Genomic DNA, 20,196 nt, shown 5'->3' on the forward strand with positions numbered 1-20,196 from the left:
GCCAGCAGTATGCCTAGGTGGCCAAGAAGGCCAATGACATCCTGGTTTGTGTCAGAAATAGTGTGACCAGCAAGACTAGGGAAGTGATTTTACCCCTGTACTTGGCACCGGTGAGGCTGCACTTCGAATACTGTGTTCAGTTTTATGTCCCTCCCTACAAGAAAGACATTGAGGTGCTAGAGCAAGTCGAAAGAATGTCAACAAACCTCATGAAGGGTCTAGAGCACAAGTCTTGTGAGGAGTGGCTGAGGGAACTGGGGTTGTTTAGCCTGGAGGAAAGGAGGCTCTGGGGAGACCTCATTGCCTTCTACAACTACCTGAAAGGAGGTTGTAGTAAGGTGGGTGTCGGTCTCTTCTTCCAAACAACAAGAGGAAATGGCCTCAAGCTGCACCAGGGAAGGTTTAGATTGGATATTAGGAAAAATGTCTTTATGAAAATATTTGTCAAGCATTGGAACAGGCTGTCCAGGGAAGTGGCTGAGCCACCATCCCTGGAGATATTTAAAAGACGTGTAGATGTGGTGCTTAGGTACATGGTTTAGTGGTGGACTTGGCAGTGTTAAGTTAATGATTGGACTTGATCTTAAAAGTCTTTTCCAACCTAAATATTTTTTATTATTCTATGATTTTTACTTGTCAAATTGCAACATAATCTTAACCAGAAAAAGAAGGTAAATGTCCTACTTCTAAAATCTCTCTCTTTTTGTAAGCACATGTATGTGAACGTAAGTAATAAGGTTCAGACCTGATCTCACTATGGGATTCTCTGATGTCTCATACAGGTTGAGTTCATCCTCTCTCTTCTCTTGGCTCACCTGTTTCCTCAAAACTTGTGCGAACTTTGTGTCAGTGAGATCTGTCCAAGTCTGTCAAATGTGGTGGTGGCTATGTATCAAGGGATTCAAAAGTAGTTGGGGACAGAGGGGGCAGATACACAGGCAGGAAACTTGGTTACACAAGCTTTAAAATGTGGCTGAAAATAATTTACTGATACAACAGTATATGTCTCCTAAACATCACGGAGCCATGTTCTACACAGTGGAGAGATCCTACAGACAAGAATGAAATCCAAGAGGAGTTACAAAATGTCTCTGAAGTACTGATGACCTAAGAAAATTATGCAATGCCTGGAGACCTCTCCTCCCTCCTGCCTTCCCGTCTTGGTTTGGCTTTGTTCTTATCTGAGCAGCAGTTTTGCAAAAAATGAGTGTTTAACAAATCATGTTATTTGGGAAGACAATGAATATTGCAGGAGCACAGTAGATACAGACAGCAGGCTTTAAAACTCCAATTAATAAATTATCAAATAGTAAAAGTAGAATTCTGTTGAAAAGAAAAGACCCAGGCACCTGATAAGTTGGTGTCATACTAGAATATGATAATTTGTTGGCTCTCCCTGCTCAAAAACCTGTGTTCTAAGTAGAAAAAATTGATATATTCCTGGATGACTTTTGACAGTTGTTCTGATAGTAGAGTACCCTGATGACTTGTACCAACCAACTCTGGTGAAAAAATACACAGAATATATCAGGGAAATACAATTTTCTGTGCTACTTACACAGGGTGTTGGTAGAAAAAAAACATGCAGAAATGTTACCCTCTAACCACACTTAATGTTGGGGCCCTGAGGGCACTAATAGATCTTAATTTCCAGACCAGCTTCACCTGTGGCATCTACCCACATTACCTGCCCATAAGCCTAGGAGCATATTTAAGGCCAGTTCTGGTCCTCTGCTACCTGCTTGTGTGCTGGTCTGCAGCTTAGCAGCTCAGCTACAGCTGTGTCTCTGTCTAGTCATAAGCCACATTGATCCAAACCAGGACTTCCAGGCTGACTTCTGAGCTGGCCTGTTGGGCAATCGTAAGACCTGACCTGTGGATTGACTTCTTCCTTTTGAACCTCTCTCATTGCTATGAACTTGCCTGTTGATCTGGACACTTAGGTGGGCCTGTCCACCTTCTCCAGGTTTGACTTGTGGTGGGATGGGCCCTGTGGGAATCCCTTGTGGCTTCCTGTCCTGTAGGCCATCTTGATGTGCCATCCTACTGTAGATAGTAGGCAGGCAGGAGACTAGACCACTACTTGCTTGAGTGGTGAACCAGCCTGACCACATGAAGTGCGATCTCTTTCCCAGGAGCACACCTAGACCCTGCTCTCCTTACACATACGTGGCCTGTGCAGCCCCAGGAATTTTTTCTGCAAAATCCATGATTACCTTTCTGTTAGCCTTGTGCCAGTGGGCTTACTTGGTTTGCTCTGTGGTACATTCCTGTTCATCTTTTCCTTCCTTTAGTTGCCATGGTGCAGGGTAGTGTGCTGTAGGAAGTACTTTGACCTTGACCATGTGAGCTTATGTCTTTAGTTGCTGAAGTTATAAACTCTGAATGAAGCTTTTGCACCTTGGTTACAGATTTAGTATCTAGCTTGGATTGGATCATGGATGTTAGACTGACAAAAAGTAATTAAACAAATTTTTAATTGTCATCCTGCAATTCCATTCAGGTTGATTCAAAATCGGTATCCCATTTGGCAACAGCTATCTTTTAGTACATGGAATATTTACTCTTTTGGTTTGACCCTGGAGCTAAGCCTGAGAACAGTACAGTATAGGTCAAAAGTATAAACTGTGGATGATCAACTGCTGATCCGCTTCCTGTCTGCCTTTGTCTTTTATCTGACTGTGTTCTGTAGTTTTTGCTCATCTTCAGCTGCAGGAAGGACTCCTTTATTTGAGTGACCAGGGCTTCCCACATGGTCCGGAGAGACAGAGAACTAGGCTTAATTTCCAGAATCTAGTAGCCACATAGCATATCTGGATAGGCTGTCGACGTTTGTGGCTTCTTTTGCCAGATAGAAATTACCATGGGAGTGTTGTTAAGGGAGGAATGTTATGGGTAGGACTTGTTTTAACACCTGGGGGTGAGCGAGCTGTTTTAAACCTGCTTGCTCAGGCTGCTTGCAGACTCTAGAAGACATTGTGACATCTACTGCATTTGTTTCCATTGTCATGCTCTACTTTATGCAAAAGAACAGCCAAGATGGGAATGACTCTCATAATTCCTGAAGCAGGGCTCCGTAATGGCTGAGTTGGCAATGCCTGTGATTGCATACCCTCTCTAGGAGCTGGTCCCTTTCCCCTTTTAATTCCCCACAGGTTTTCAATTCCCACTGACTTTAATGGGCTTACTTTCTTAGAATTTGTAAGATCTGTCCTTAAAATGACTTATATTATCACTATAGTTCACGGACTTGAAAGTTGATGTGGTTGCTATGGTTTTATGCAAAGGGCAGGGTGATGTCATTGCTCTCTCTTTTAAAGTGATCAGCAGTCCTTGATCGGTACTATACTTACAATATGAATATTTACGAACAGCTGTAAAGAGGCACAAAAATAAAAGCATGCAGAACAAACTGACAAAGTAGTCCCACTGTGTCCTTCAATATAACAGCAGTCTGCAGATAACTCAAGCCTTTACAGAGTGCCTCCTGCCTTGAACAAAGTGATTGCAAGGGGTCATGATGCACAGCAAAGACAAAAGCAGCTACAAACCACAGTGGTACATCAAATGTCTTTGATGATCAGGAATTTCTTCATCAGATCCTCATGTAATGAGGCAGGAGAAGCAATACCATCTGCAGCTTTCAGAGGAATGGAGAAAAAGAATATTAACATTACTCTTTTGCACTGGAAAGACACAGGTGGACAAACATTGTCACAGGCTAGGACAACATTGCCAAAGCAAGTGAGTGTACTGCCTCTGATAACATTGTTGATGATTGTACGGGGTGCCTTCAAATCTGTACAAGGGGCTGACACACACCGAAGGTTCACTGCAATTGTAAGTCATAGGTAGGTGAGATGATGGGTAGATTACACACTAATTGTGAGCAATATGTGGCTTCTCGTGTCTTTTTGGGTTAAGAAAGGAATATGCATTGTATGGGATTAAACTTTTAAGAACCTCAGACTTTAAATGAAGAAGTTCCCTGGCAGTAGGCACTGTTATCTGGAGGCTAAATTATGTGTTAAAATATCTCTTCTTGTTGATCAGTTCTGAATACCAGAGACTCTTAGATGTCCTACTCCTGGACCCAGCTCTGAACAGTGTCTGCAGAGGTGTGGGGACTTACTCTGCACTATGTGCTATGGCAGGTGCTTTCCATTTCCTACCTCTCACATGGTTCTTTCACTAATACATTATGTGGTCTATATATTGTCAGAAGAGCTGTATTGCACACCTAGCACCCAGTTTACTCTCTTTCTGGAGGGGTAAGTACAGACGTTTATTTCAAAATAGAGAGTTTCAGGGCAGAATACCATATGGTCCACCAAAGCCTATTCCTGGAAGGCTTTAAAAATAATCAGCCACTCTTCTATTGTTCAAATTTAATTACTGACAGCACATTTCCAACCTCCTCCTCTCTTGGAAAAGTGTGTCCAGTCATCTTGCAGGCACTCTTTTTACACATCTAATGCTGACTTTGAATATTTGTTTTGTACCATAACCACTTTTCTAAACCGACAGCCTGTCTACGGAATGTAATGTGTTTGCTACCAGGGCAGGGAGTGTCAGTCTATGTCCCCTTGTTCACAAATTAGGCACTATTTTAAACAGCTTACTACATCAGTCTGTTGCCCTTTTCCTTCTAGGACTTCTTTACCTCTTGCAGTCTCTTTATTTGCTAAGCCAGAGGCCACCTTAGGCAAATCTTTTTCCTTAAATCATGCTCAATCTTTTTCTTTGAGCCATTGGTTGTGGTTTCTACCCTACCAGTCCTTCCCGAATGAGTAAAGGTGGGGAGCTAAACACCACTTAGCTAATATGCCTTGTGATCTTGTCAAACCTTGTGATAATATAACTAACACTGTGTTATTTTACTCACCTATATTATATATTACATGTCAAAAATAAAGTTAAAATAGCTTGAAAAGTCTAATTTAAATCTCCTAGCATCAGAAAATTCAGCATGAAGGCTGCATGCTATCCTTTCAAGAGTATACTAAATCCTACTTATGCATCCCTAGGTTTCAAAATATGTGTAGTAATATCCAATAGACCTTATCACATTGACAATGAAGACAAATGAAATTGTGCCCCAATTGAAGGTGCTAAAGGCAGACTTGGTGCACATAAAATCACAGTTTTGGCAAGACTGGCTGTTAATAATTCCTAGGAATCAGAGAATGAGAACTTATTAATAAAGGTTTTTTTGGTTTTAACTTATTTAAATTCACCGTATTATACAAAAGAGATTTGAGTGCCTTCATGGCATTAATTAAAAATGTTAGTAACTTCACAGAGACTGAACTTCAGAAAGCTCCTTGCTTTGAAAGATTCTATCAGTATAAAAATAAATTCTTTATACTTAAAATGGAGAGCATAATAAAATCCATAAGGATATTGCTTTGCCTAAGGCAATTGTGAGTGGTAATCTTCTGTTGATTCTGTTGGTGCCAGTATTTCACTCGGGGACGTAGTGATAGGGAGTGGGAAGGAAATTATTTGTTTTATCCCAGAGGAGTTTTTGAGATTTTTTTTTTTTTGCTTGTGCAGAGTAGGGAAAGAAAACTGATACTCTGAAAGTTTTCAAGGACTGGCAATCTGAAAATTATGTATCATTTAATTTTTAAGTGCCTTTTTAGAGGAAATTAGTAGAAATTATTGGACAGAAGTGTTGCAAAATAGAAAAAAATCCCAAAGTTCACATTTTAAATATTTGTGTTTTAAAACCTGTGAAAGGGAAATCAGCTATTGAAAAGGGTAATTTATCAAAAATTCTCAATCAAAATCTAGGCTCTAAAATTTTTTCACAGAATCACACAATGGTTGAGGTTGGAGGAGACCTCTAGAGGTCATCTGATCCACCCCCCCTGCTCAAATTGCATCACCTAGAGCAAGTTGCCCAGGACCATGTCCAGAAGACTTTTGATTATCTCCAAGGATGGAGACTCTACCACCTCTCTGGGCTACCTATGCCGGGACTTGATCACCCTCACAGTAAAAAAGTGTTTCCTGGTGCCCAGAGGGAGCCTCCTGTGTTTCAGTTTGTGCCTGCTGCCTCTGGACCTGTCACTGGGCACCACTGAATAGAGCCTGGCTTAATTCTCTTTGCGTCTTCCCTTCAGGTATTTGTACGTATCGATGAGATCCCTCCCGAACTTTCTTTTCTCCAGCTGAGCAGTCCCAGTTCTCTCAGCCTTTCCTTACAGGAGAGATGCTCCAGTCTCTTCTTCATCTTTGTGGGCCTTTGCTGGACTCTCCACTGGGTCCATGTCTCTCTTTTACTGGTGAGCCCAGAATTGGACCCAGTACTCAGAGTGTGGCCTCACTGGTGCTGAGTAGAGGAGAAGGATCACCCCCTTCCACCTGCTGGTAACATTCCTCCTAATGCAGCCCAGCGTACCCTTAGCCCTTTGTGACAAGGGCACATTGCTGTTTCTTGTTCAACTTGGTTTCCACCAGGACTCCCACAGGGCCTTTTCTGCAAAGATACTTTCTAGCTGGTCAGCCCCCAGCATGTACTGGTGCTTGAAGTGGTTCCTGCCCAGGTGTGGGACTTTGCACCTCCCCTTGTTCAACTTCATCTGGTTCCTGCGACCCCAGGTGCCCAGTCTGTTGAGGTCCTTCTGGATGGCTACATGACTCTGGCTTATCAGCCCCTCCTCCCAGTAGGTGTCATCGTCAAACTCGCTGAGGGTACGCTCTGCCCCATCACCCAGATCATTAATGAAGATGTTGAAGAGGGCTGGATCCAGTATTCACCCCTGGGGTACACTGCTAGTTACTGACCTCAATCTAGACTTCATGTCACCAGTCATCACCATCTGGCTGTTTAGTCAGTTTTCGGTCTGCCTCTCTGTCTGCTCATCTATCCCACACTTCATCAGCTTCTCTTTGAGGATCCTAATGCAGACAATATCAAAAGCCTTACTGAAGTCTAGGCAGACAATATCCACTGCTCTTCCCTCATCTACCAAGCCAGCCATTTTTGCTTTTTAAAAGTAGAGAAGTGCCAGCTGTGAAAGGATTACATTGACATTGCATGATGAAAATTGAGAGATGTGTGGAGAATATTTCTAAAGTCCAACAGTAGCCTTTAATATGCTTCTTTGTACATAAGGTGTATTGTGCAAATATGTATGTGAAGTTTATATGCTAACATGGCAGTCTTGTCTGAATATGAAAAAAGAACAAATAACATAAATGAAATAGGTTTCAGGCTGACTGGTATAACCTGGTTTTGAGTTGTTCTTCACTGTATTCTTACCCCTTATATAAGCCTTCATGCAGATCAGTCAGTCTAGTTATGCTGCACCTGACCACCTGTAAAGCAGAGGTGATTCTTCTTCCTGTGCCTGTCCCTGTTGTCCAGATTGCAAACTGTGTGTAAACCTGCTAATCCCGGTCCTCCTGCTTTATCCTTCTGCAAGCTCAGTGTTTAGTCCAGATGCATCTCCATCAAATGCTAGAGATACCTCCTCCATGTTCAGAGATAGGTAACCCCAACCTTTAGAGGGATGGTTGAGGCAGAGAGCTGGACCACCCCTTCCTCTTCTTGGACTGCAGTGCTAGGTCACAAGCCTAACTTACCATGTTGAGTGGAGTGAGGAGAGCCAGACTACAGACAAAGCAGTTTCTGGTTTGCTTTGAGACCTTCTAAGTCCCCAGGGAGCTGCTTTGGGAATTTTGGGTGTCTCTCAGAAAACCTCTGAGGAAAGTCAGGATGACAGCTGTTGCTGGGGAGGGAGAGCTAGGGGAGTCATGGACTCCTGGCAAGCCCTGGCAGCCTCTCATGAGCTCTGTCAGCTATTACAGATTAAGGGATGCATTAAGGTTTTGGACTGAACTGACTCCTGATAAAGCAGAGGAAAGAACGCTCTGAGCAGCTATGAAGGGGAAGCCTATGTAAAGGTCCACCTCAGGGCACATGTCTGTTGTCCATCATTGTCTTTCACAGAGGCAGTAATGGCCATTGCTCATTATGTAGGCTGAATTCAAGCATTTTTGTCTTCACAATGACATATGAAAACTGCTTACAAAACACCCTTCGTAGTTAACATTGCAAACAGATATCTTTGTTCTTCTTTTTGTTAATAAATATGCTTTGTAGTTGTATTTGATACTAGTAACTTCAAACTCCTTCATGTTGCAGTTCAACAGATTTATTATATCTGTCATAAAATTACTTCTTTCAGTGCTGCGCTGCACAAGCCCATTCCCAAGAAGTTGAGATGTTTAAAGGTGAGTATGCTTTCTTCCATAGGGAAAGCAGCACAAATTCTTGCCTATGCCTTCCTAACAAATCATCTTCCTCCACTCCTTCTACGGGTTAATGCACTTAGTCTGCTGTTTCCCAATCCCCCACTGTGTTGCTCTTCTAAATAGTTTCAGCAGCTGAGTTAAGGATATCAATCAGCAAGTTCACCAAGGAAAACCACATGTTAACCTTATGCCCCACAAAGAGATATTATCACTCTGTAAGGACCTATGGGTCTTTCTTTGTTGTGATACAGAGGATTTTCTAATCAACACTACCTACCACAGGAACCCCTTTGTCTCTTCAAATATAGATATGTCTGTTTTCATGGATCTGATTTGATAGGTCCTTCTGTCCTTCTATTTAGATGTAGATCTCAACAGCTGAGCAAACCTGAGAGAATGAAAACAACCAAAGAGCTTCCAGCTTGATATCACAGCTGCTGCGGTTGCAAACACTATACAGAAAGGAATTAATTCCTTTCTTTTTCTATAATTAAATAATTTGTAATTAATGTGGATCTAGCCATATCTAACCGTTCAATCTTATGACAAGGCAGCAATCCCTTGCTTCTAACAAAACTTAGTCTCTGTTGCACCCACTGACTTCAGTCTATGCAACATCCATCAATATGCCTCCTCAGCAAGGAATCACTGTGCCCCAGCCTGTATTCTGCACAGGCTCCTACTATCAGATGCCAATTCCTTTTCTGGATTCTGGTCCCTACTCTGTAAGCCACAGACTGCCTGTGACCATAATCTTCCAGACAGCTCCACCTGAGCCAGCTGAAACCAAAAATAGGAGTCTTGCTGAATTTCCATGTGCAAAATCTTACCTGGAGATTGGGAAGAGCCAACTGTAAAGTGAAAAGTAATTCTGTCAATCACAGCATGATTTGTTTGTCTAAATATAAGCATGTAAGTTCACTTCAGATACCCTCATGAATGGTTTGCAGATGTTTGCAAAGGACTGGGAGACATGTTCATCCAAGCCATACCTTCTGGAGAGACAGCTAGTGGCTGGTCAGGACATCCAAATAGTAAATAAAATCTCAGACACTTACATTTATGCAGCTGAATCCTCCCCTCCGAAGCAAAGAAGAACAAGAATAGGAAAAAAACCCTCAACCCTGGTGTGCTCAGTAACAGCAGCAAATCATTCCAGAGTATAGCAGAGGATGGCTGCATCTGACCCGCTGGCACAAGAAAAGGCTGCGGTGTTGCGCATTCCCTGACCTTCCTCATTTCCAGAAGGGCAATAAAGTCTAATGTTCACCCTGATTGTCAGTCTGACCAATAAGCCTCAGTGTTGCAGAAATAATAGTAATGAAAAAAAGGTGCTGGTTTATGTATATCAGTTGGTTTTGACAGGATTTGTCACACAAGCACTCACCATTGAGAACAGACTGGATTATATGTTCACACATTTGTCCTTGTGCCCAGGTACTGAAATGACTGTGCAAAAAGTATCACACTGGATATAGCTTCTGATTTGGGTTTCAGCATCACAAGCCCAATTTTTTCTCATCAAAGTGAGACACAAGGAGATGGAAAAACTCCCAGAGACTAATAAAAGATCTTACAGACCCTGTGACTTTGTTATGAGAATCAAAAAGTGAAAACAGAGATACAAAGGGTATCAGTCACTATCTGAGCAGACATCACTCTGGAATTCACTAGACATACTGAAAAATGTTAAAGTTGTCTTGGGACCACATGAATAGGTTTTATATAATTACAGTTTTTTGCATGAATTTTCTATGTATTTACTTGACTTTCTCTTTATACAGTGTTCCTATTTCAACCTCTAGGTGAACAAGGATAATTTTTTTTAAAGTAAGTCCACAAGCTTTACTGACTTGACAAAAAGTCAACCCAAAAGGGAGAAAGTAGACTTCCAAACCTTATTTAATAAGCAATGTGCATTTTTGTTTGTATTTTTTCCTTTTTATGTTTTTGCTGAATTAAAGATGGATTCTGAGAATGTTGACAGTTCTTCTTCCAGAAATAAGCTTTTATGTTTGATTCTCTTTTAATGTCATTTGATCCTCTGTTGTGTTTTTAACAATACGAGAGGAACCACTAATTCATCCATTATTCATTTCCTTTTTTTGCTTTGCTATGTTTTGTTTTCTTCTTTTCAGTCACTGTGTTTTAACATATTTTTGCCAAAGTGTTTCAGTTTTTATTTCTCATATGTCTTTGGCAATGTAGTAAATGAGGTTTTTATTAATATTTAAACTTTTTTTTTTTTTTTTAAATGTAATACTCAAAACTCTCAATGTATATAATAATACCATGCATTCTCCGTAATGTATAAAGACCTGGTGGAGTGACTTAGGAGCTTGGAATCAAACCTCACAAATGTCTCATTTCAAGGAGCATTACTTATCGTAGTCTTATTGTCAGTTCCATTGCACATGCATTTGCTCTTTCTGGCATATACTGGTCATAATAATTTACATTAAAAATGCCAGATCATGGAACTGAGGTTGGATAAAGAATTCTTGTTATTAAAGAAATGGCATTTTTAATTATTTAAATTATTTGCTATGCCTTTCAGCCAGGACCTTTGTTATAAACTCTTTCCTCTGTTTGAACCTTTGCAAGCAGAGGATCATACTTGCAGTGCTTATCCTGGGAATCATAGCAATATTTCTACTATTTCCCCCTGAATTTTCTGATGTTTCTCCAAAGTTCTGCTCAGATCCTAGAACTGTTAACAAGACAAAAACAAGGTCAACCCCCCAAAAGTATGCTAAGAAACAGGAAAAAAACCCCAAAGTTTGTATGTATTCAAACCAGACTTTGGTTTGTTAAGTCTTTGGTTTGAATAGATATGATCTCTATCTTTTGATCTAATCCTGTTCTGAATCTGGCTGTAACATATCAAAGTGCTTAAAATCTACATTCCATTTTCAAAAAGTATTTAGAAACTTCATTTTCATTAGAGACTTAGGAGACAAAGCTATAAAGTTGTGTGCAAGAAAGATATTTTTTATATACACCTTGATAACAATTTACAGTAACAGGGTTTTAATTTACAAATACAATTCAGTACCTTAATAGTGAAAGATGAAATTACTGTTCTGATTATTCCCAAAATGAATATTCTGGTTTGTAAATTATGAATTTAAAAAACACCTAAAGAAAATTAAACATATTCTGATATGTCTGGTCAGTGTGTCAAATAGCCAAACTCTACCCTGCAGTTTTACTGTAAAATCAACTTTGCCTTTAAGTATGTATTTACTCCAGTTTTAAACTACAACTACTAGTTGTGTGTACATCACACAGCTGGAGCACTATATATTCAAGAGAAGGCAATTCGGAAATCAGATCAGGAAAATGACTACGTGCTGCTTTTAATTAATAAACATAAGCCATCTGCTCAGTGCCCATGAAGAGCAACAGTGCAAACAAGTTTCTGGAAAGAATTTTATTCCAGCAGTTACTGGAAACTCAATTCTAGTTTACAGTGCACCTATTTCAAAATATTATAAATTTACACTTTCTGAAGTGTATCTTGTCAAGAATGAATATTGTGTTTATGACTGGTATAAAACAAGTACTTTAAATGAGCTAATCGGCACTCATACTTCACATTCTAGAATTTTTAAAAATATAAAGTAAGATAATAACTCCTGTGGTGTTACAGGAACATGAATAATACATATTAAGAAAATGTTTTGTCATTGCAAAATACATGTACTTGGCTGTTCTTGGTTTTACTAGAATGCCAAGTTCTTTCTGTGACATGAGCTGACTCAGAAAACAGTTTGGTCATTTGAATGTTAAATCAGTGCAGAAATGACGCTTTTGAGACTCCCGAAGTGTCTGCTTTCCCCCTAACCCAAGCCCAGGCTCACTGCTCTACAGATACATAGTGAGATTCATATCCCTTAATTGGAACCCTGCAATCACAGGGCTGCTGAGGCAGGAAGGCACTTCTGGAGATCACCTAGTCCAGCTCCTTGCTCAGAACAGGATGAGCTAGAGCAGATCACCTGGGGCTATGTTCAGTCATCTGGGGGGTATCTCCAAGGATGGAGACTCCACAAATGACTGGGCAATCTTCTCCAGTGTTTTAGCACACTCACAGTCAAAAAGTATTTTCTTATGTTTAAAAGGACTTTCTCCTAATTTGTGCTTACTGCCTCTTGTCCTGGGCACCACTAAAAAGAGCCTGGCTGTGTCCTTTTTTCACCCTCCCTTCTGGTATTTGTATACATTGATAAGATCAATCCTGACAGATTGGAAATTGGCCAGTGAGACGCCCATCGATGAGAAGGGTTGGAAGGATGATCTGGGAAATAACAGGCCTCGCAACTTGACCTTGGTGCCCAGGAAGTTGATGGAGCAGCTCATGCTGAGTACCATCATACAGCACATGTGGGACAACCAGATGCTCAGGCCCAGTCAGCAGGGGTTTATGAAAGGCAGGTCCTGCTTGACAAACCTGATCTCCTTCTACGACAGGGCGACCTGCTTATTGGATGAGGGAAAGGCTGTGGATGTTGTCTACCTTGACTTCAACAACGCCTTTGACACCATTTCCCACAGCATTCTCCTGGTGAAAATGGCTGCTCATGGCTTGGATGGGCACACAATTTGCTGGGTAAAAAACTGTCTGGATGGCCGGGCCCAAAGAGTTGTGGTGAACTGAGTTAAATCCAGTTGGCAACCGGTCATGAGTGGTGTCCCCCAGGGCTTGGTGTTGGGGCCACTCCTGTTTAACATCTTTATTGATGATCTAGACGAGGGGATCGAGTGCATCCTCAGTCAGTTTGCAGATGACCCCAGGTTGGGTGGGAGTGTTGATCTGCTCGAGGGCAGGGAGGCTCTGGTGAGGCCACTCCTCGATTCCTGTGTTCAGTTTTGGGCCCCTCACTACAAAAAGGACATTGAATGACTCGAGCGTGTCCAGAGAAGGGCAATGAAGCTGGTGCAGGGTCTGGAGCACAGGTCGTACGGGGAGCGGCTGAGGGAACTGGGGGTGTTTAGTCTGGAGAAGAGGAGGCTGAGGGGAGACCTCATCGCCCTCTACAGCTACCTGAAAGGAGGTTGCAGAGAGCTGGGGATGAGCCTCTTTAACCAAGTAACAAGTGATAGGACAAGAGGGAATGGCCTCAAGTTGTGCCAGGGAAGGTTTGGACTAGATATTAGGAAGCATTTCTTTCCAGAAGGGGTTGTTAGGTGTTGGAATGGGCTGCCCAGGGAGGTGGTGGAGTCCCCATCCCTGGAGGTGTTTAAGAGTCAGGTTGACATAGCACTGAGGGATCTGGTGTACTTGAGAATGGTCAGTGTTATGTTAATGGTTTGACTAGATGATCTTTCAGGTCCTTTCCAACCTAGATTCTGTGATTCTGTGATCCTCCCTGAACCTTCTCTCCTCTAAGCTAAACAGTCCCAGCTCTCTCTGAGTCTCCTCATGTGTACTATCCTCCAAGCACTTAATCACCTCTGTGACCCTGTGCTGGACTTTCTTCAGTATGTCTCTCTCTCTTGTCTACTAGGAAGCTCAGCATCTGACCCAATACTCCAGATGTTTTTCACTAGGGCTGAGCAGAGAGGAAGGATCACCTCTCTCAACCTGCTGCTGATGCTTTGTCTAATGCAGTCCAGGATGCTGTTTGCTTTCTTTGCTGCAAGGGCACATGGCTGTCTTGTCTGTCACTAGGTGTTCACCAGGACCCACAGGACCTTTTCTGAAAAGCTCCTTTCCAGCTGGTTGGCTCCTGCCAGTGCTGGTACATGGAATTATATCACCCCAGGTGCAGGGCTTGGCATTTCCCTTTGTTGAAATCTGCCAGGCATCTGTCAGCTCATTTCTCCAGTTAGCTGAGGTCCCTCCGAATAGCAGGAAAACCATCTGGTGTGACAACCACTCCTCTCATATTCCTGTTGTTTGCAAACTTGCTGAGGACACACTCTGTCCCATCACCTAGATTATTAATGCAGATGATAAACAGTATTGGCCCTACTATAGACCCATGGGGTACACCACTAGTGACTCGCCTCCATCTGACTTCATACTGCTGATTACAGCCCTTTGAGCCTGGCAGTTTGGCCAGTTTTCAGTCCACCTCTTTGTTCACTTCCCTAGTCCATACTTAATCTGTTTGGGGTCAGTGTTGAAAGCCTTACTAAACTCAAGATAAAAAATATCCAGTGCTCTCCCCTTGTCCACTGAGCCAGTCAAGGCTATCAAGTTGTTCAGTCATGATTTTCTCCTCAGAAATCCAATCACCTTATTTTCCATAATATTTGGAAACAGTTACTGGAATTATTTGTTCGATCACATTCCCAGGGACTGATTCAAGCCTGACCAGCCTGTTGTTCCTCAGGTCCTCCTTGACAGTAGCAGTGACATTTGCTTTCTTCCAGTCCTTGTGGAACTTCCTCCAGTTGCCCCAATATTTCAGAGATAATTAAGAGGCTTTGTAAAAACATGGGCTAACTCTTCCAGCAGGATTTCTTCCAGCTGCCTGAAGAGAGCCTTATCTACTACTTGTTCCTGATCAGGCAGTGTGACAATTGTGACGATGTGAAGGTGTGGATGCTGTCTTTGAAGGTGAACTGAGAAACTACTTGGAGTCCCTGTCCAATGTGGGACATCATCCTACCTTCCTCTGAAACCCTATAGTGCAAGTGCAAAACATCCATATTTTTATATTATGTTAAACATCCCATATTTTTAAAATCAAGGCTCCCTCTTTTTCAGTAGAGGAATTTTCTGTGTTTTCCCCCTGCTATCACATGATTTATTACACCCCTCACTCAGATAGAGCACTTAGAAAGACCTGCTGTTAAACAATTCAACAGTAAAAGTGCTACCCTTGTATTAGATGTGATGTCACTTCATCCCTTCTGTTTCTCCAGCTGTTTGTGTTTCATATCTGGGTGACGTACATGGAATCTCTCCCTGGGGGAGGACAGCATGTCATAAAGGTCAGGTAAGATGCTTCTATAAGAAATTAAAACCATAAACACAATGCCTGAGCCTTTAAGTAAGTAACTGAAGAAGTGGAAGTAAACAGCTCCCAGCAAAACAATATTTTCAGAGCAGTCAAACCAGTCACCAGTTGCTCTGTTTCAGCATCCTTTGGGCTGGGATGATTAAAATGGCTCTACAGCATCTGGAAAGACTATTTTCCATAAAGATCAATGTATATATTTTTCTGTTATTTATAATTATCTTAACTTTAACAATGTCATCAGGTAGCAGTCCTTCATCTAGGAAGAAAAAGGAGGCTTTAGCCCTAATAACTTTGTAGTTTATGGTTTTTGCCAGTCATCTGACAAACTCTTTTGATGTTGTTTGTTTGTCTGAGATACAGATGAACCCCTCAGATACATGTGTCATCATTTACCAAATGGTATACATTGTCCATATAGCAACCCACAGTAGTGAGATGCTGTTTGGCGTTTAAAAATAAATTTAGCATTGCCAATTAGTCAGTCACGCCTCTGGTAACCTTATTCAAAGTTATGGTGCTAATCACTTCTGGAAGGCCTTGACATATTTTATAATTGAACAGGCAGGCTTGCATTTTGCTGCAATTCATTCATATCTAAGTGTGACTTGTTAACCACATTAAGTTGATTTCTCCTGAAGGCTGGTGGGAAGCATGGAGTCCTGACTGCTGTGCTTGTATGCGATTACAGTATTCCAGCAGAGTACTAGGAGGGTAAAGGATTCTACTATCATTTTGTGAGCTAAATGAAAGGTTGAAGATAGCTCATCTGTGGATGTACTGTTTACTGCTGACTGGTATTGGTTGCCTGTTTCCTTTTGCTTTCATAGAATCAGAGAATCATAGAATAGTTTGGGTTGGAAAGGACCTTTAATGGTCATCTAATCCAACTCCCCTGCCATGGGCAGGGACACCTTCCACTATATCAGGTTGCTCAAAGCCCCATCCAGCCCTGCCTTGAACTCTGCCAGGGAGGGGGCAGCCACAGCTTCTCTGGGCGACCTGTGCCAGTGTCTCTCCACCCTCATCGTAAAAAATGTCTTCCTGCCTGTCTATCATCACGTGTCTTCCTGCTTGTCTAAAACTCTGTTTTTTTGGGGCATGGATCCTATTCAATTTTATTTACATGGCCCTTAACAGAGTGCCACGACTTTAACCTAATGCTCTAGTATCTTCCCATCCATTTTCCTTCCCTATTCATCATTTAAAGGGCTTGGCAGCTACAAGAAAGGGATGTAATTCCTCATGTCGATTACAGAGTAGCATTAAGCCTGCTTCAACAAACCTTTGCATCAGTAGCATCATAGTACATATCCCTATGAAGCACAATCTTCATGTGAAATTGCATGTCATTGAGATAGGCTTATATAAAAATGCAAAGACAAGTATCCACACTTCCAGCAGCTCTCTGCCATGCCTTCTTGGACTTATTTTCTAAAACCAGATTAAGCTGCTTGAATTGAAATCTGTATGTCATTCATGGCACTGAATGGGGTTACAAAGAGGGTCTATATGCAGCTGAGACAAAACATTTAAAGGAGATACTGTTTTCATGGGACTTTATGTCCAGAACTCTTAGGTGCCTAAAGCAGCAATGTTCATAAGGTTTTCAGAGGGTTAAAGGGAGGGAAAAAAACCCAATTCAATTGTGTGACCCTTTAAATACTACCATCAGGTTGGGAGGTACCTGTTCTTCATGTATTGCTCAGTACAGTTCCAGCTCTCAGTAGAAACAATCTGTTGTTTATTCTTGCTGGACACATTTGAAATCTGGCACATTTCGAATTTTAGTGCCTTGAATTTGAAGGAACCATGTAGCATTTACTGCTTCCTTTTCTCTGTGCAGGACATGTGAGCCATGAATAAACAGCCCCTGCAACCAGTCTGCAGCTGATTCTCATCACTTTCAATACATCAAACCAAATTCTTACTGATCAATGGGCTTCAGAGGAGTGGCACGTAGGTTGAATTTGACCTGTTGCACCTTTGTACCATAGAGTATTGGACACTCTTCTTTCTCCTATAGGCCCATTTAAATTTAAACTCCTGATGCTTAGTAGTTACTTTAAACGAAGAAGGTCAGCAGTTCTCTGCTACAGAGTAAGTCTGTTCTTATTCCAGACCACTGGAATAAGTGTCCACTTTATGAAGAGAAAATTGACTACTTTTGTTGGGGCATTAGAGCATAAAAATGTAATTAAATCTGAGATTGCTGTTTCTTGAAAAAGGTGAGAAATATATTGTCCAAAATGAATTCTCAGATTTGATCTTTGGTGGAACAAAATTAATCTCTGTGTCTCAATAAACCCTTGTTCTGCTGGAAAAGATGCCTGTTTATCACTGGTCAGCAGTCTGACTTTCAAAAGTGCCATGACAACAGTATGGCAAATAATACTTCCTAACCTGTTTAAACCCCGTTCAACAAAAGCCACCTAGAAATGGGATTTTTCTTCCAGCAGAGGTCCCAGACAGGTAGCTGTTTGTTAAAACTGTAGTGTTCTTTTTTTCAGCTTTCAGAACATCTGTCCTGTATTTAATTTGCCACTTTTGCAGGGTGCAATAACAGCAGGCACACAGACAGAGCTATTAAAAATGTAAGAGCTCTTCCAGTAAATCAGTTAGTTTGCAGTAAATCAGTTAGTTTACCATTATTGAAGTTCTGTATGAAGAGAGTCTTGCTGTTGGCAGAGCAGGATTTTGTAATAAATAATACAAAATATTATCTGTTTTTTAGAAGGGATTTTGTAGAGAGATTTCAACAATAAATGATTTAATGGGATACGTGATGATCAACAGAGCTGCCTTGTTGCATCTCAGAACATTGAAAATCCTGGTGTACGCAGAATCCTTGGAGAACCTCTGCCTCTTAAAAGATTGTTGTTAGCAGCTGACACTTTTTTCTATTTTTGAAAAGGTGAAAATCTGAACTTCTAAAGCTTGTAAACAGTTCATGAGAGCGAATTATCTCTCCATACTGGAGGCTGCAGTAACATCAAGTGAGATACATTATGGTTATCAGAGGCATCTGCCTAGATGGGCAGAGATCCTTTGAAGATCAGAGTGTGCAGAGGAAATGATTCTCTATTGGAAAGGGAGACCACTGCAGGGAATTCATTGGGCACATCAGCAGACGACAGAAATAGATGGGTTCCATCAAACAGATTTCATGCTTTGCAGAGGGCAGAGGTGAGAGTCCATTAAGACTTGGGGAAGTTGGACAATGTAGAAAGAAGGAAGACATAAGGTATTATCCCACGTCCATCTCACCTCTCCAGCATAGTCTGTTGCCATCAGCAGGCATATTGATATGCCAAAATCTCATAGATGTGGTTCTGCACTCCCCTCAGATACAGAAGGTACCTGTGTCCCACAGGTTGGCTCTACCCTAAATCAGTTACAATAAAAAAAATTTCCAGTCCTGTATCATTCTTGACATTCTCAGATTCTTACACATTCATTTACTTTCATTATATTGTTTAACACAACCAGATTCAACAGCAGTTTCATCAGTGACAAATGTAAATTTAATATAAAATCTCTACATTTATTCTGCTTATACATCTAAGGACCATACTAATTCTATGAGCTTCTTTCCTCTTCCTTATTTACTAAACATTTAGTTTCCTATCATCTGCATATTTTGAAGATAAAGGTGTTCTTTTATTCCAAACTGAAAAAAACTACTCAAAAGCCTAAGGCCAGGGGCCTGTCCCTGCAGAACCTCATTAGAAACACCCCCACTCGACTGTAGTCTCCTGTTTACAGAAGTTAAAAAAACCATTTTGGAACTTGTATGCAAATCAAGACCAAGAAAAGAGTAGGCCTTGGAAGCTCATGAGTGGATCATCACAGCAAAAAGATCTGTAGGAAAAGATCCTGTAGGAATAGACAAAAGGAGTGATCAACAAAGAAAACTACATCACATGACCATGAAGTATCAGGATAGACAAACAGCATCTGGGATTATGAAAACCAGTTAAGGGGAAAATGAATGAGGCCACTTCCCCAGGGGAGGTTATGGTCCTACACATAAATAAATACTTCTCAGGATGAAAATGGTTTCTATTTGAGTAAATCAGGGCACAGATGCTGGTTAGTGGAATGAGTGTAAGGAAATACAATTTACAGTTCCTGAAGTGGAACTAAAACTCATGGAGATTCATGGATCAGATGTCCTGGACAGTGTTCATCTTATACACTGAATGAACTAGCATGGAAATTGCAAAGTTTTTTAATGAAACTAGCCAGTTGAGAGCCACAGGAGTAGCAAATACTAAATGTGCTCTTTACACTACCAGAAGGGGAAAAAGTGACAAGCAATAACAGGCTTATTTGTATGAATTCAGTGGCATAGAAGATTAGAGAACAATTTTTAAAAGAAAGTATACTTAAACTCATGAAGATAAACTGATAAAACACAACTTGGTTTCACCAAAAATAATTTGTGTCTGACTTGCCTTACATTTTTCTTTAATGAGATAAATGATTTCTTAGACAAGAAAAAAGTAGATTTAATTTATCTAGATTTTTTTTTCCTATGGTATCACACAAGAAGTTATTAGTATTGCTGAAGAAGATGTACAATGTTTATAAGGGGATAAGACACAGGCTGGAAGGCAGATAACAGTCTTGTAATGAAAGGAGCATCATCCAGATTGAATGGGATTATTAGTACAAAGGTTCCTCTTGTGACTAATACTCAATATTTTCACTAACGATAGCCAGAATAATTAATCCTATATCCCTTGCATTTTGATGGTGTATGATGGTCCCAGTTCCTTTAGCAGATCAAATAAATTATTGGAGAATTTTGGGCTGGGTAGAGGTCAGTCTTCAAGGACTGGTTTGGGAAACAGTGTTCAATGTCTTTTATAGATTACCTTGACAGAAAAAAAATGGATATTTGTTAAGGAATTTAGGAGGCTTTGTCAATGCAGAGATAGATAAAGATATTTTATAG

At 41.0% G+C, this 20,196-nt stretch overlaps 1 long non-coding RNA gene across 1 annotated transcript; it reads right to left on the reverse strand.

Annotated features, from left to right (window-relative positions):
* Positions 1 to 234: 234 nt before the first annotated feature.
* Positions 235 to 13,368, reverse strand: LOC113490316. Its single transcript, XR_003400203.1, has 3 exons — positions 13,355 to 13,368; positions 5,961 to 5,964; positions 235 to 355 (listed from the first exon to the last, which is right to left on the reverse strand). It is a non-coding gene; the product is annotated as an uncharacterized LOC113490316 (long non-coding RNA).
* Positions 13,369 to 20,196: the final 6,828 nt, after the last annotated feature.

This window comes from Athene cunicularia, assembly GCF_003259725.1.
Source record: "Athene cunicularia isolate RWA chromosome 1 unlocalized genomic scaffold, athCun1 chr1_part1, whole genome shotgun sequence".
Taxonomy (NCBI): Eukaryota; Metazoa; Chordata; class Aves; order Strigiformes; family Strigidae; genus Athene; species Athene cunicularia.